The 13,786-nt window shown below is 36.7% G+C and overlaps 1 long non-coding RNA gene across 1 annotated transcript in view; it reads left to right on the forward strand.

Moving 5' to 3' along the window:
• Positions 1 to 3,048, forward strand: part of LOC132027764 (uncharacterized) — a 29,904-nt gene extending 26,856 nt beyond the window's left edge. The window contains exon 3 of the long non-coding RNA XR_009407193.1: positions 2,972 to 3,048. This is a non-coding gene — a long non-coding RNA (uncharacterized LOC132027764). The remainder of the gene's footprint in view (positions 1 to 2,971) is intronic.
• Positions 3,049 to 13,786: the final 10,738 nt, after the last annotated feature.

Raw genomic sequence — 13,786 nt, forward strand, 5'->3', positions numbered from 1 at the left:
AAATAAAATAAAAAGAATTATACTTCTTTGAAGCAGTTTTAGTTTATGTGAAAGTTTTGTGTTAGAGTTTTTGTTTTGTTTTTGTTTTTTTTTTTTTTTTTTTTATTACATGTGATAGTGAATGGAAGAATCCTATGGAAAAAAAAAGTATCAGGCAAGCCTAATTGAATTTGGTGATGAGGCCATGGAAGTAGAAGCCAGAAGCTCTCAGTTCTAGCTTAAAGTTTGCCTCATTCTCCTTGTGTGGCATGGCAAATCATTCACCTCTCTTTGTGTCTCTTATGTATCAGAAAGAGGGAATAATATTTCCCCATTCACATATAGATTAGCTATTTCTTGAGGATAGAGACCTTGTCATCATCAAGAATTTTTCCCTAGTATTTTTTATAATGCTGACCATTGGTAGTTACTTGAAAAGAATTGGTTTAATGTTTAATATGTGAATGAAATGAATTGAGATGGTAGGTGTATAAATTATTAAAGTTGTAAGTATTAAATAGTTATACCATGGTACTAAAGAAGACATGGAGATGGATTATGGAGACAGCTGTTAGTCCAATTTGGTTACTTTGATCAAATCTGAGAAGGTAACTATATGATTTAGCAGAAATATCACTGCACTGTAGATCAGGAGCTATAGGGTCTAAGAATGGTCTAGAGTCTCATCAAAGTCATGGAGTCTTAAAGTTGAACAGATGGAGATGTTCTCCAACGTCATCTTCTCTCTCTCTCATTTTATGAATGAGAAAGGCAGTGCTCAATTATCCATAGTCTTACAGTTAGTTACTAATACCCAGTTCTCCTGGTTTCCTCTTCAGAGCTCTTCCTTCCACAACTTGGCCAAGTCCTTGACCACACTAGCTGAATGTCTTCTTCTCTAGGAGGTTGAATTAGGTGGTCACTAGAGTTTCTTAGTATTATAATTTCTGGATCATTTAAAGGGTAAAATCTTTTTTGTTGTTTTTGTTGGTTTCTATTTTCCATTTGTATCCCTAGTAAATTAAAACAGCAAAAGATTCTTAAATAATGCTTGTTGTCACCTTGATGACACTCTAAGTTATTTCTAAATAGAATGATGAACCACAGAAGAACAACAACACCACCTCTAAATACATTTAAAATGAAAAATAAAACAGTTTGATTCTGAGACTTCTTTGCCAAGGAATTTGTGTGGCCTTTTCCTCATCCAACTAGTAAAAGGCTTAATCCTGTTTCAAAGCAAAACACTTCCAAAGTTGCCAGCAAATGTGGAGGATACAGTTGGAATCACTCCTGGTAATTTGAACAAATTATTCTGCAAATTTTCAATGCTGTGGAGAAAGAAGATCACAGTAACAAGAATGCGGGTTTTTTTGTTGTTGTTGTTGTTGTTGTTTTTGTTTTTTGTTTTTGGCAAATAGATAAAGTTAGGCAGGGGGATAATGTGATGTTGAAAAGCAGAAGAAGCTATCCCAAAGAGTCACCTGAATTCCTTGGGAGAGCCCAGAAGACTCCAATAGTTGTTTTACTCTGGTAATGATTAAGGGTATTTTGGTTTTGTTGCACTTAGAAAGTTAGGTGTTGAAACAGATTGGCTATCCATTAACATTTTGAAACAGTATATTTTTTCCTGTCTTTCTTGAAAAACAAAACAAAACAAAAAAAAAAAACAACAAAACCCTTCCAAGAGATTTATTGGTTTTTCAATGTTCAGAGCCAACCCGCTTTTTCTGTGAGGGCCTCTGACATATCGTTTACTGGCGTGTATTTAGTGAGAGAGTAGGAGACTTACCTGTTATTTCTTGGTTTCTTATGCATTCAGGCAGTAGGCAAAGTAATGAATGGAAAGATGAGTCTGGATACCTGGGTCTTGCTGTTAAATCTTAACTGGTGGATTGACCAAGAGCCTCCTCTAGGCTGGTTTCTTCACCTATGTGATTCTCAACCTGGAGAGAATCTTTGAGTCTTTTAGAATGTCAAGGGAATCTGAAAACCTTACTGTATTTTAAATAAAGCTTAACTGAAATCAAATATATCCTCTTCAATTTGGGTACAGTGTCTGTGTAAAACCATCTCTTTACTTTTTATGGCAATAACAATAGCATCTTTATGTGGCCCCACCAGTTGTCCTGTGCTGGGCAGCTATTCTGATCAAAAGTCTTTTTGTGCATTAAATCATTTAATTAACAAATACATTTCAGTAGACACAATCTTTTAATTAACAGGTATTTTGGGAAAAGAGGTATTATATTTTTTGAAGGATCAAAGGTGGGAACCTATCCGTTGGGTCATCCCTAAAGTATGTCCTGGTCCAAGATTCTAGGACAGGGATTGGTGAACCTTTTCTGTAAAACGGCCACATGGTATCTCTGGCTTTGTGGGCCAAACAATCTCTGTCACTATTCAGTTTTGCTATTAGAGAATGAAAGCAGTTATAGACAATATATAGGTGAATAGATTTGTCTGTGTTCTCATAAAAACTTTATTTATAAAAATAAGCAGTGGGCTAAATTTGGCCAGCAGACAATACTTTGCTGACCCTTCTATATGGTGATCCCTGAAACTCTGAGACTGCTTAGTCATCAAGCAAAGAGATACAGAGAAAAGGAAAGGTAGGCAGGAAGGAATCTGTTTTGTGTCTCTTAAAGGCTTATGCCCAAGTTTGTTTGTTTGTTTGTTTTTTATTTTTAATGCCAGGTGCATTGATAAAATGACAACAGAGGAATTAAGTTTTTAAATAAAAATTTTAAATTTTTTTCTTTTCAGTTCAGATGGAAGAATGAACAATGGGAGATCATATCAACCTTAGGCATAACCAGACTGGCCAAGACACCCACAGCCTTAGGCCCAAGGGATAGGAATGCTTGCTTATCACCCAAAGAAACCTGTAGGACAAATAGATAACCGGAACTACCCTAGCGATTTCAATCACCAGATGTACCTAATGAATTCTCTAACATAAATAATATAGATGTCTATTTTTTTTTTCCAGATTCTAAGTCTGTTGAGATGAAGAAGACCTCCAGGGAAACCAGATGAAGTAGCACTAGAACACTAGCACGATCTCCTGGTCTCCAATCATTGGTGTTCACCTTCTCAGGAGATATCTGCCCCAAATTCTGCCCTTAAGAACCTTTGTGTGCAAGCCATCAGGGAGTTTGAGACTTAGAGCATCAGTTCCCCCCTCTCCTGGGTGATGCTCAAACAGTGAAGAGCCCATGTTTCTTCACTGCAGATGTTTGGTGTCAGTTTTTATTGACTTGCTGTGAATTGGGCAGACAGACTCTCCTTTGGTTTGGTTACAATGACCGATGCCCTCAAGTTGTCGTATTTGTTCTTAGAGTGTCAAACCTACATTCCTACTAGCCAACATTGAGCACAATAACTAGATGCAGAATAAGTTATAACAGCTTTGTCCCAAAGAACAATGCTGCAGTGCTCCAAGCTCAACTCTTATTTTGAGATTCCTAAATGGGGCAAGTAAAAGACTCAGTACTATGGGCAGAAAACCCCAGAAGATGGTTTTATTCTGTATAGCAGAAGCTCCTAGTTCAGACCAGATAGCCCTGATCTGTTCCTTTATTTTCACTAAAATGTCTCATTTGTAGCTGCAGTCATGGCTGCCTGGGTTAAATATTTTCTGGCCTTTTGAAGCTATTATGGTTTCATGACTAAGGTTTGGATAATGGGATGTAATAGAGGCATTGTGTATGACTTAATGGAAATATTCTGGAGGGGAGGTGGTGTGCTTTTCTTATTCCCTTTTTCCTGTCAGCTAAAATGCAGACACATTGGCTAGAGTTTCAACAGTATATGGATGATGAGGAGAAAGTCACGTGCTGAGAATGACAGAGTTGCACGTTGATAAGAACCTGGAATTCCTGAAGATTTTATGAGAGAGAAAGCAATGTCTAGTTTTTAAAGAACATCAGTAATTTAGATTTTCTTGCTTTGAAACAGAATGCTAACTCAAACATCCACTCGCCCTCAGAAAAGAGGACAGCCCTGGCCTCAATTTAGAAGTTTATGTTCATGTGGACTTGGGAAAGTCCCTACTTCTATTTTGCTTTAATAGCCCTAGGATTTGCACTGTACTTCTAAGTCACTCATTGGTTATGAGACTTTTCAGAAGTTGGTTCTTTGGCTGGAGGTGGAGGCAGGAGGAAGAGGGAGCTGTGGACCCTCTATCATGTTACCTCAGATGCATTCATCTATCTTGTGAAATCCACAAGGTTACATTTGGGTTTACATTCCATTGGTTCTGTGAGATCTCTTACCACATTTGTCTGACCTACTAGTTTTTTTTTAAATAAACTTCATTTTTTTATATGCAGATGTTGGCATTGTTTTCCCATTGGGGAAACCAGGTAAGCATGAGAGATGTGACTATATCACTCACAAACAGGAAGATCTAATTCTCTGGAGTACAAGAAGGGTTACCCACCGCAGACTATGGAATGAATCACTATTTACCTTACAATTTCCAAAACATGAAGGCACGTGGGGACAGAATGAGTTCAAAGGGAGAGAGATTTAAGACTATTGTCCATAGATGTCTTATCAATTCATCCCAACATTTGTGTTTTCATTAAGTATTGATTAAGTACTTCTTATATTCCAGGAACCCTTAGAGAGGCTAAGGAACCAGAGGTAAACAAGATATGCAAATTCACTATTCTCACTTGGGGTATATTCTAATAGGAGTAGACAAAAAATGAAACCATACACTCAAAAACAAGATGATTTTAGGTAATGTATGCAAAGAATAACACAAGGAGTTGTTTGGGATGGTGAAAAATCTAGATTGGGTGCTCTAGATAAACTAGACATCCTTTATTAATAGATGATCTTTGAGCAGAGAAGTGAATGGCAAGAAGCACCCCACCATCTTGAACTTCCAATGCTAAGACTCTAAAGAAAGAGAGATCTTGGAAGGCTAGAGGAGTAGAAAACAGATCAGAATAACTGTGGAGCACTGAGGGAGGAGATAATGGTGGGAATGAAGCTAGAATGGGAGAGGACAATCAGGCTATATAAACCTTGAAGACCACAGAAAGGAATTTGAATTCAAATTCAAAGAACAATGAAAGCTATTAGAACATTTTTAGTGGATGATTGGCACATTGTATTATAAAGTATAATTCTGATGGTTGCATGGAAAATAGAATATAAACAGAATGACTTGAACACTTAAATGTAAAATTAGACATTTCTGAAGTACTGATATAAGTCTATTCATATTAGCCAAGCTAAAGGAACTTTGACTTATTTGCAAAATGTTATTTTTCATGTTAATTCAACTTGAAAATAAAATAGTATAAAATAATGAAGCTCTTAATTCTAAGTAGACAACTGTCTTTATTAACCTAGAAATTAGGATGCATCAGGAAGTACAGGCCTGTTTAGACCAATCACTTCCAGCTCAGGAAAAGTTTACAAGGTTGTTTCTGAATTTGAATGCCATTCAAATGCTTTGGACGACTTGCTGGTTAAAACAAGAGAAATGGCAAATGACATGTGTCAGGTTCCAAGGAAATGAAAATATTTTCTGCAATAAACAGGATGCAATAAATGGTAATAGTAATAAAAATAAATTAAGGGAAAGGTTTTGGTGTGTGTTTGATTTTTGAAAGAAATGGTTCATGATAGGAAACCATGTGCTATATTTCCTTGGCTAGGAAAGAGTGGTCTACCTTGTTCCAAGTAACAAAATATGACCAGATTGCATAAAGGAGAGAGTCCTTAAAACACTGCCCACATTCTCAGAGCAAAATGGAGGTCCCGGAAGACAGAATTATTGAATGTCAGATGATTTCAGGCATCTGCGTGCCATGCATTTTTACCGCTTATTTAATTTCACTAAATCTTAATTGTCCAAATTTGAAATAATGTTGCCTTCTCCATCATACCTCATAGAACTCTTCTACGTATCAGATGAAGTAAAGACATTCTAAAAACCATGTAGCTTCAACAAATATAGCATATTGTTATTATTACCTGTAATAATAGTCATCATCTCCTTGGATTAAAGATCCACGATGACATGAAATTTGTTTTATGACATGTTATTACTATATATTTTAAACATAATACTTAAAAAAGTACTTCCCAGAGACTAGTAGATAGAAATAATAACTAACTAGTATATAGAAATAATACTAACTTGTGGAGTGCCTGGGTGGCTTAGTGGGTTAAAGCCTCTGCCTTCAGCTCAGGTCATGATCCCAGGGTCCTGGGTCCTGGGTCCTCAAGCCCCACATTGAGCCCCGCATCAAGCTCTGCATTGGGCTCCCTGCTCATCGGGGAGCCTGCTTCCTCCTGGCTCTCTGCCTGCTTTTCTGCCTACTTGTGATCTCTGCCTGTCAAATAAATAAGTAAAATCTTAAAAAAAAAAAAAAAAGAAAGAATACTAACTTGCGTATATTGAGCATTTTCTCTGTGCTATGCACTAGGCCAGTTTTCATTATTGCAAGGGCACATTCTCACAGAACTAGCTACTATTGTCCTTCATTATGATGAAATGTAAGAGAGGTTATAGATCTTGTCAGGGTGAAAGCAAGTGGTGGTAGTGAGTAGTGACTCTTGAAGTTAAACCCAAAGTGGTCTGACTCCAGAATTCAGGCCTTAAACAAACTGCCTTCTTGCTTCTCCACTTCCCAATCTTTAATCTGTTACAAAATCATGCAAGTGTTCAGTGGTGATACTTAGAAAAATAACTGTTAGTTCAATATGACAAAACATTCAGAACTGTTGCTGCCTGCGACAAACGTGCCTCAAATCCGGTCCAGGCCTGCAAGAGCCCCGTCATTCTGGGTGGGGGCCAGGCCAGGACATGAGGTGGGATGGGCTGCATGGAGGTTATTGCCAGGGGCCCTGCCTTTGTTTGGGGGTGGTGGGTTCATCAGGCCTATTACATTGTTAAAAATTATTAATTCAAAAACTAACTAACTAAAAGCAGACCTTGCCTTCAATGCAACAGTGATGACTATGTCATGAAGAAGGATTACGACTAACCCCAAATCTAATTCTCTATACTTGATGTCAGCAAAATAAATGAAATTAAAAGAAAGAGAGAGGATTAAATTTGAGTGTTCTCAGTTTGAGAACATTCCTTTAAATAGCCATTTTAGAAGCATCTGAGGGAACAATACTCTCTTTTCCCAAAAGGTGGCACTGTTCTTCTAGCTAAGCCATCTGATCCCCTGCCCTCAGGAAAGGCTTCAGGACTTGAAACAAGTTCCTCTCTTGCTTCTATAGTTTCACCTGATGACTCATCTTGGTTGGAGTCTAGTTGTTAGAGGTTGGAGTGGAGTTTTTTCATTAAATAGAAAACTTGAAGCAAATTATTTTATTGGAGAATCTTGAAGAGAATTTAGGAAACTGCAGAGAAATTTTGGATAATCTGATTTTAAAGTTGGTGTTGGGGGAGATGAATTAGAAGAAGAGAAGACCTGCCTAATGGCCATGGATCAACAGTTTTGGAGAGAGTGAGACCAAAGCTTCTACTAGAATCAATGAAACGTCGGGCATGGTTGCTGATGTGTGTGGTTTTTTCCACCTGGGAATCAGAACTCCTCATTTCTAACTAGTTCTGTGAGTTAGCAAATGATAAACTATCTGGGCTTCGATTTTTTTTTTCTTTAAAATTAAGAGGCTTGACTAGATAATATTTAAGCTTCTCTTTTCAAATCCATATATATATATATATATATATATATATATATATATATGTATTAAGTATATTTATATTTATATATAATATATTCTCTCCATATATATTTATATATAAATATATATAATTTAATATATTTAATATTATTAAATATATTTAATAATATATTTATTTAAATATTTAATATATATTTAATATTTAATTATATTTAATATATTTATATATTTAAATATATTTAATATATTAATATATTTAAATATTTAATATATTTAAATATTTAATATATAGAATATATTTATATATAAATATATATGGAGAGAAAGAAAAAGAAAGAGAGAGAGAGATCTTTGAAGTACTTTGGCATACTGACTTCTGAGCTAGGTTTATATAAAACTGTTCTTTACTTTGCAAATTTTTTGTTGAACTTTGAATACTCTTAAATATAACGGAATGTCATAAGAAGATAAAGGTTTTGCTTTGGAAGTTTATACTGCGCACATCTTCTCTAAGAAGCTTGCTATATATGTGAATTGACTGCATGTTCACCAATCACTTTTTTTCAGACTGGGTTCCCTAGACTCTGATATACCTTACCCCTTCCTTTCCATTTCTGCTCTGTTCACTTGACTCTTCCCTAACATCTTCATATCCCTCCTTAGGATATTGCAAATGTGAATTCTTGCTCAGTCAACTTGCTTAAAAGAAGACGGATGATTAATGGAATCATGGTCCATTTGTTTCACTCTTTAGTTTCATTCTGTGGGATTTTTCTGCCTTGGTGGGGGGGTAAGGAGGCTGAAAGTGAGGGTAAGGGTACAGGATACTTCCTTTTAAACACAGGAAATGTTTTTGTTTTAAATTTTGCAGCTGGTTGCCTCTGGTTGCACCGTTAGTGATTGGCTTACCTAGACTTATGGCTGGGTCTACTGGATGCGAGGGGGGCACACCATGGCTCCACGCTCTTGAAGTTTATCCACAAAACGCCCTATTAGTTCAGTGATGAGAGAGAGAAGACATCATCTAATTACTGTCTTCGGTGGACTTCAGCTTCCAAACCTTTGTATCAAAGAATTCTGGAAAGAAAAAATTGTATTGCTGAATTATAAGAAGGCAATGATTTATACCTTTATTTGACTAATATTCTTACTTGGTTTCCCCACAGAGTTAATGATATTGTTTCTTCAAGTGTTGGGTTGAATACAATGGTATGATTAGGGAAAAGAATCACTTTCATGTCTCACTGATATTAACATGGGAATGAATTCACTTTAACCATGAAATGTTCTGAGGCAAAAGGGCATATTAAGAGAATTAAATTCAACCCTGCCGTGGCCTCTTGTTACTTTTATCCGTTAGTGGTCATTTATCCAGGAGTAGGAACACATATGTCTTACTTACTTCAGGTAGTAAAGAATCAAATTAATGGTTTATAAAATGTCCCAGAAGGTTTTTTGTTTATTTTGTTTTGTTTTGTTTTTAGTTTTAAGATAATTTTTAAAATATGGAATTTGATTCTAGCCCTAATCATCGGTTATTAATTGCTTTTAACTTTCTTTTTTTTGCTTTTAACTTTCTTTTCGAATTTGTATTCTTTCCACATCTTAAAGTCTAATTTCTCAAGGAATGAACTTCAATACACATCACCAGTATCCAAAGACTTTCTTGATATTTAATGATAAGATTCATCTCTCATTTCACACTTAAAACACTATGCATTTTGGACTTCTTACTAAGAAATCTAAGTACTCCTTAATAGTATATGACTATATTTTAAAATGGCCTTCAATGTACATTCAATAACAAATCAAAATCAAATGATTCCAGTGTCAAGGATGTCCCTTTTCATCCTGTTATGTGGTTGATGATTTGAAAGGGAACAATTTATTCTTCTCAGTCAAAGAATATTACATTTACTTTGAGTCCTTAGTGCTTTTTAAAAGCAGACAAAAGTCTGCTAGTGTAGACAAAACCCATTCATTTCCAGGTAAATGCACTACATACTAATTTTTAAAAGCAAGTTGTCCTCTAGACTGTTTTTCTTACAACTTTAAGTACACAAAGTTCACTTTTCAGGGTAATATCACAAAAAAATGAGAAGGATGTGTGAAAAGATTGTTCCCTACATGATACGATGTGCATAAACAGGAACAGACAGATGAAAAGTAGCAAAGGGACACATTTTGTCCTGAGCGGCACTTCTATTTTTTAAGCCTCTCATCCAGATCAGTTGAAGTGTGAGCTATCACAAGCTTTCCCTGGCTCATTCTGGTCGGGAGTCAGCCATAGGCAGGGTCACAGGCTCCAGGTGAAACCGCCATTCATCTTTCCCTTCCCTTCTCTTTGCACCTTTCTGGTGGTCTTCTTCACCACCCTCTTTGCTAACTTCCAGTGTAGTTTGCCCTGGATGAACTTTTCCATTAGAAATAATTTTAGGCTACTAGACCAAAAACAGGGTTCTTTGTTTTAAATTTCATCTGATCTGACTGTGTCTTATAGAGGCAATGCCTTAAAGGTGGAATTTCAAACACCCTGGAGAGGAAGGAGGGGAGATGATTTTAATGTGCAAAGCCTCTCTAGTTCCTGTACTCAAATTATATTGGCAGTCGCCGCAGCAAGCTGATCAATTCCCATAATTTTAATCTCCCAGGTGGTTTGCAGTTTAATTAATTCACGCATTCAATAAATATTTGCTGAATGCTGACAAAAAGTCAGGCACTGTCCCAGTGGTTGGGCCAACAGCAATGAACAAGATAGGTGAGGTGTTTGCCTTTGTGGAATTTATAATCTGACATGGCAGACGTTGATGCATGTGCCAAATATTATACCTGAAGTGGGGCGCCTGGGTGGCTCAGTGGGTTAAAGCCTCTGTTTTCGGTTCAGGTCATGATCCCCGGGTCGTGGGATTGAGCCCCGCATCGGGCTCTCTGCTCAGCAGGGAGCCTGCTTCTCCCCTCCTCCCCCCGCCTGCCTCTCTGCCTACTTGTGATCTCGGTCTGTCAAATAAATAAATAAAATCTTAAAAAAAAAAAAAAAAACAACACTTACCTGATGCATAAAATGAATTGTGAAGGACGGGTTGCTATGGGAACACATGACAGGGAGAGCTAACCCATGTAGGGAGGCAGAGAAAGACTCTAGGATGAATAAGTCACAGACAAGGACTGGCCAGATAAGTTAGCCACCCAACAATGCCCCACATGCCTGCCATCTCATTACCCAAAGATACTTCTCTGCTTTCTGTCAGCCAGTTTCCGTCATTCCCAGACTAATGATGGTTGGCATGGGAATGGGAGAAATCATACCCCTTGCTAAGGACTAACATTTATTCTCACTCTTTATTCTTGATTTGGTTGATTTGGTCTGTGCTTTATTAAAAGGTAGAATCTTAGGGCATTATTTTTAAATATGGTGAATCTTCTGGTTACAGTTTTCATTAGTCTGCCCTGAAATTGAAGTTTTGGGAAATATATAAATACTTAGAATTATAAACGACTGATACACAGTTGGGGCTGAGATAGAAAGAATGCTTTACAAAATACTCAGAATCATTACTTAATACGACTAAATAGTTCTACAACAAAATTCAGAAAAGAAGGGATTTTTAAATGACCTGGTAAGAATTATAACTCACTTTGGATCAGACACACCACAATAAAAAACCACATAGGAAAGAGCATAACCCCCCCCCCCCCCATAAATTCTCTCAAGGACTTTGTGTTTCTCAGAAGTCCAGAATAGTGTTTTAGTAATAGAGGTATTTCGATCATTGTGCTGTTCGGTTTTGCTTTGTAACGAAGTCAATATTTGTTGAACAGACACTTTCTGGATGGCCAAGTTCTAGGCACCCTGCCACACACTAAAAACAAAGAAGGACTTGACACAAAAGCAGTCCTTCTTCTGGGCTGCTGGCAATACATCTTTATTGTTTTTCTCACATTCACAGTGTTTTCAGTGCTCTAAAAACTACTAGATACGCTCTTTTATTGCAGAGGCCCTTCAAAACATAATTTGAAAAATATAGCATATAAAATTTTGTCATCTACTTCATCTTAAGTGTGCCATAAAATTCCCTCAGATTCAAATGGGTATGGTTTTCGCTTGACCAATCCAGCCAGCAAGCACTCCACTTCCTTGCCATCATGTGGAAAACATGCATTGTTTTTATAAATATTGATTCTGAGAAGTGGGAAGTAGTCACCGTTGAAAAGAATTGTATCATCCTCAGCATTTATTTAAGTTGTTCAATAATTAAAAATACACAAGCATTCATGTTTAAGAGTCTTTTTAGTACTTGTACAGATTTTGAAGTGCTTATTTACTTAAACAAATAATGTTTTGCCTCTCTTCCCATTAATATAATTAGTTAGATGTTTGTTAAGTGTAAGAAGTATACAGATAACCGACCCATGAAAGCGACCACTGAGAAACTGTAAAAGTGCCCTTGAAACAGAAGCTAGGTTGACTGGAAATGAAAAAGTATGATAGTAAAGATGAACAGAAAACAATGTAGAAGGCAAAGATGAAAAGTGAGAAAAAAAATGATCTATGGTTAATGAAACAGAAGCACTAGAAACAAATCATCAGGAAGCTTGAATCGGCTTGGAAGGGTAGAAGGCAAGAGTAGGTGTTTTGCTTCCGTGCACTGCAAAGCAATACATCAGAATTTGAGACGAACATTGAACACAAGTGTGAATATAATACTTATAATAAAAACTACTAAGATAAGCTGAGACTTTCTGTGGTTCACTGGAAAAGTTAGTTTCTCCATCAAGCATGTATGGATATGGTAGTCTGCCAAATTGGAAAAACAACATAAGACAAGACTGTTATACAAGCTAAAGCTTTGACTATCCTGTTTATAATCAAGCAGGTAATTCAAGCCTTCATGTAAGAAACACAAAACTTTTTTATTCTGGGAAGTGCATTTACATACCCATTTCTGTAAGTTCAAAGCCTGTTCATCATAGTTATTTGCAGTGTTAAAAGGAACTCTTCTGAAAAGCGCTTAATGAGAGGATGATAGTATCTATGTTGTACTCAGTCCTTGTAGATTCTGAGCTGAATGCCAAGCCCACATCAATAGTTGTCAATTACTAAAGGTTTACTTGGTATCTAGAAAGAGGGGCCAAAGAGATAAATGCGAGATCAGAGTGATAGCTTATTCCCATGAGAGAACATTATTTTTGCAATATTAAAAGATCCTCAATGGATCAATATTATTTTCTAGATGTTGAATAGTCTTGGTATATTATGATTTTTAAATCCCAGTACACGTTATAAAAATTGAAAAAAAGGTGAATTTTAAAATTAACTTTTATATTAAAAGCAAATTTTGAACATGTTAATATTGAACACAGTATGAAAATATGGTAAGCTAATGTGAGCTAAATGTCTGATTTATTTGAATATTTATAAGAAAGTATACTTAGAAAAAAATAGGGTGAAGACTTAGGTGCCTCCTTTAATAAAAAGTTTTCTAAATGTGATAAATAAAAACGATTATTAAAAATAAAATAGAGGGGCTCCTGGGTGGCTCAGTGGGTTACAGCCTCTGCCTTTAGCTTGGGTCATGATCCCAGGGTCCTGGGATTGAGCCCCACATCGGGCTCTCTGCTCAGCGGGAAGTCTGCTTCCTCCTCTCTCTCTCTGCCTGCCTCTCTGCCTACTTGTGATCTCTGTCTGTCAAATAAATAAATAAAATCTTAAAAAAAGAGAGAGAAAAAAAATACAGATATTATGTGTATCTGAAATTATGTATGGTGCTTTATGTTGGAGGAGGTAATCAAACAAGCATGACCACATCTTGACCTGAGAGCTGGATCCAGGCAACCAGAGGCTCCTTACCTCCTACCTTTCCAAAATATACATTTTTCCCACTGTTCCCACAGTAGGAGCTGCTCCAAGGATGCTGCCTTGAGTATGGTGTTGTTGAGACCACCTGGACTGAACACATGGCAAAGCCCAGTTAAGGCCCCTGTATGTTTATGATTCCTACCTTTCCAAAATATACATTTTTCCCACTGTTCCCACAGTGGGAGCTGCTCCAAGGATGCTGCCTTGAGTATGGTGTTGTTGAGACCACCTGGACTGAACACATGGCAAAGCCCAGTTAAGGCCCCTGTATGTTTATGATTC

The sequence above is a fragment of the Mustela nigripes genome, chromosome 12, assembly GCF_022355385.1.
Source record: "Mustela nigripes isolate SB6536 chromosome 12, MUSNIG.SB6536, whole genome shotgun sequence".
In the NCBI taxonomy this organism is placed as follows: Eukaryota; Metazoa; Chordata; class Mammalia; order Carnivora; family Mustelidae; genus Mustela; species Mustela nigripes.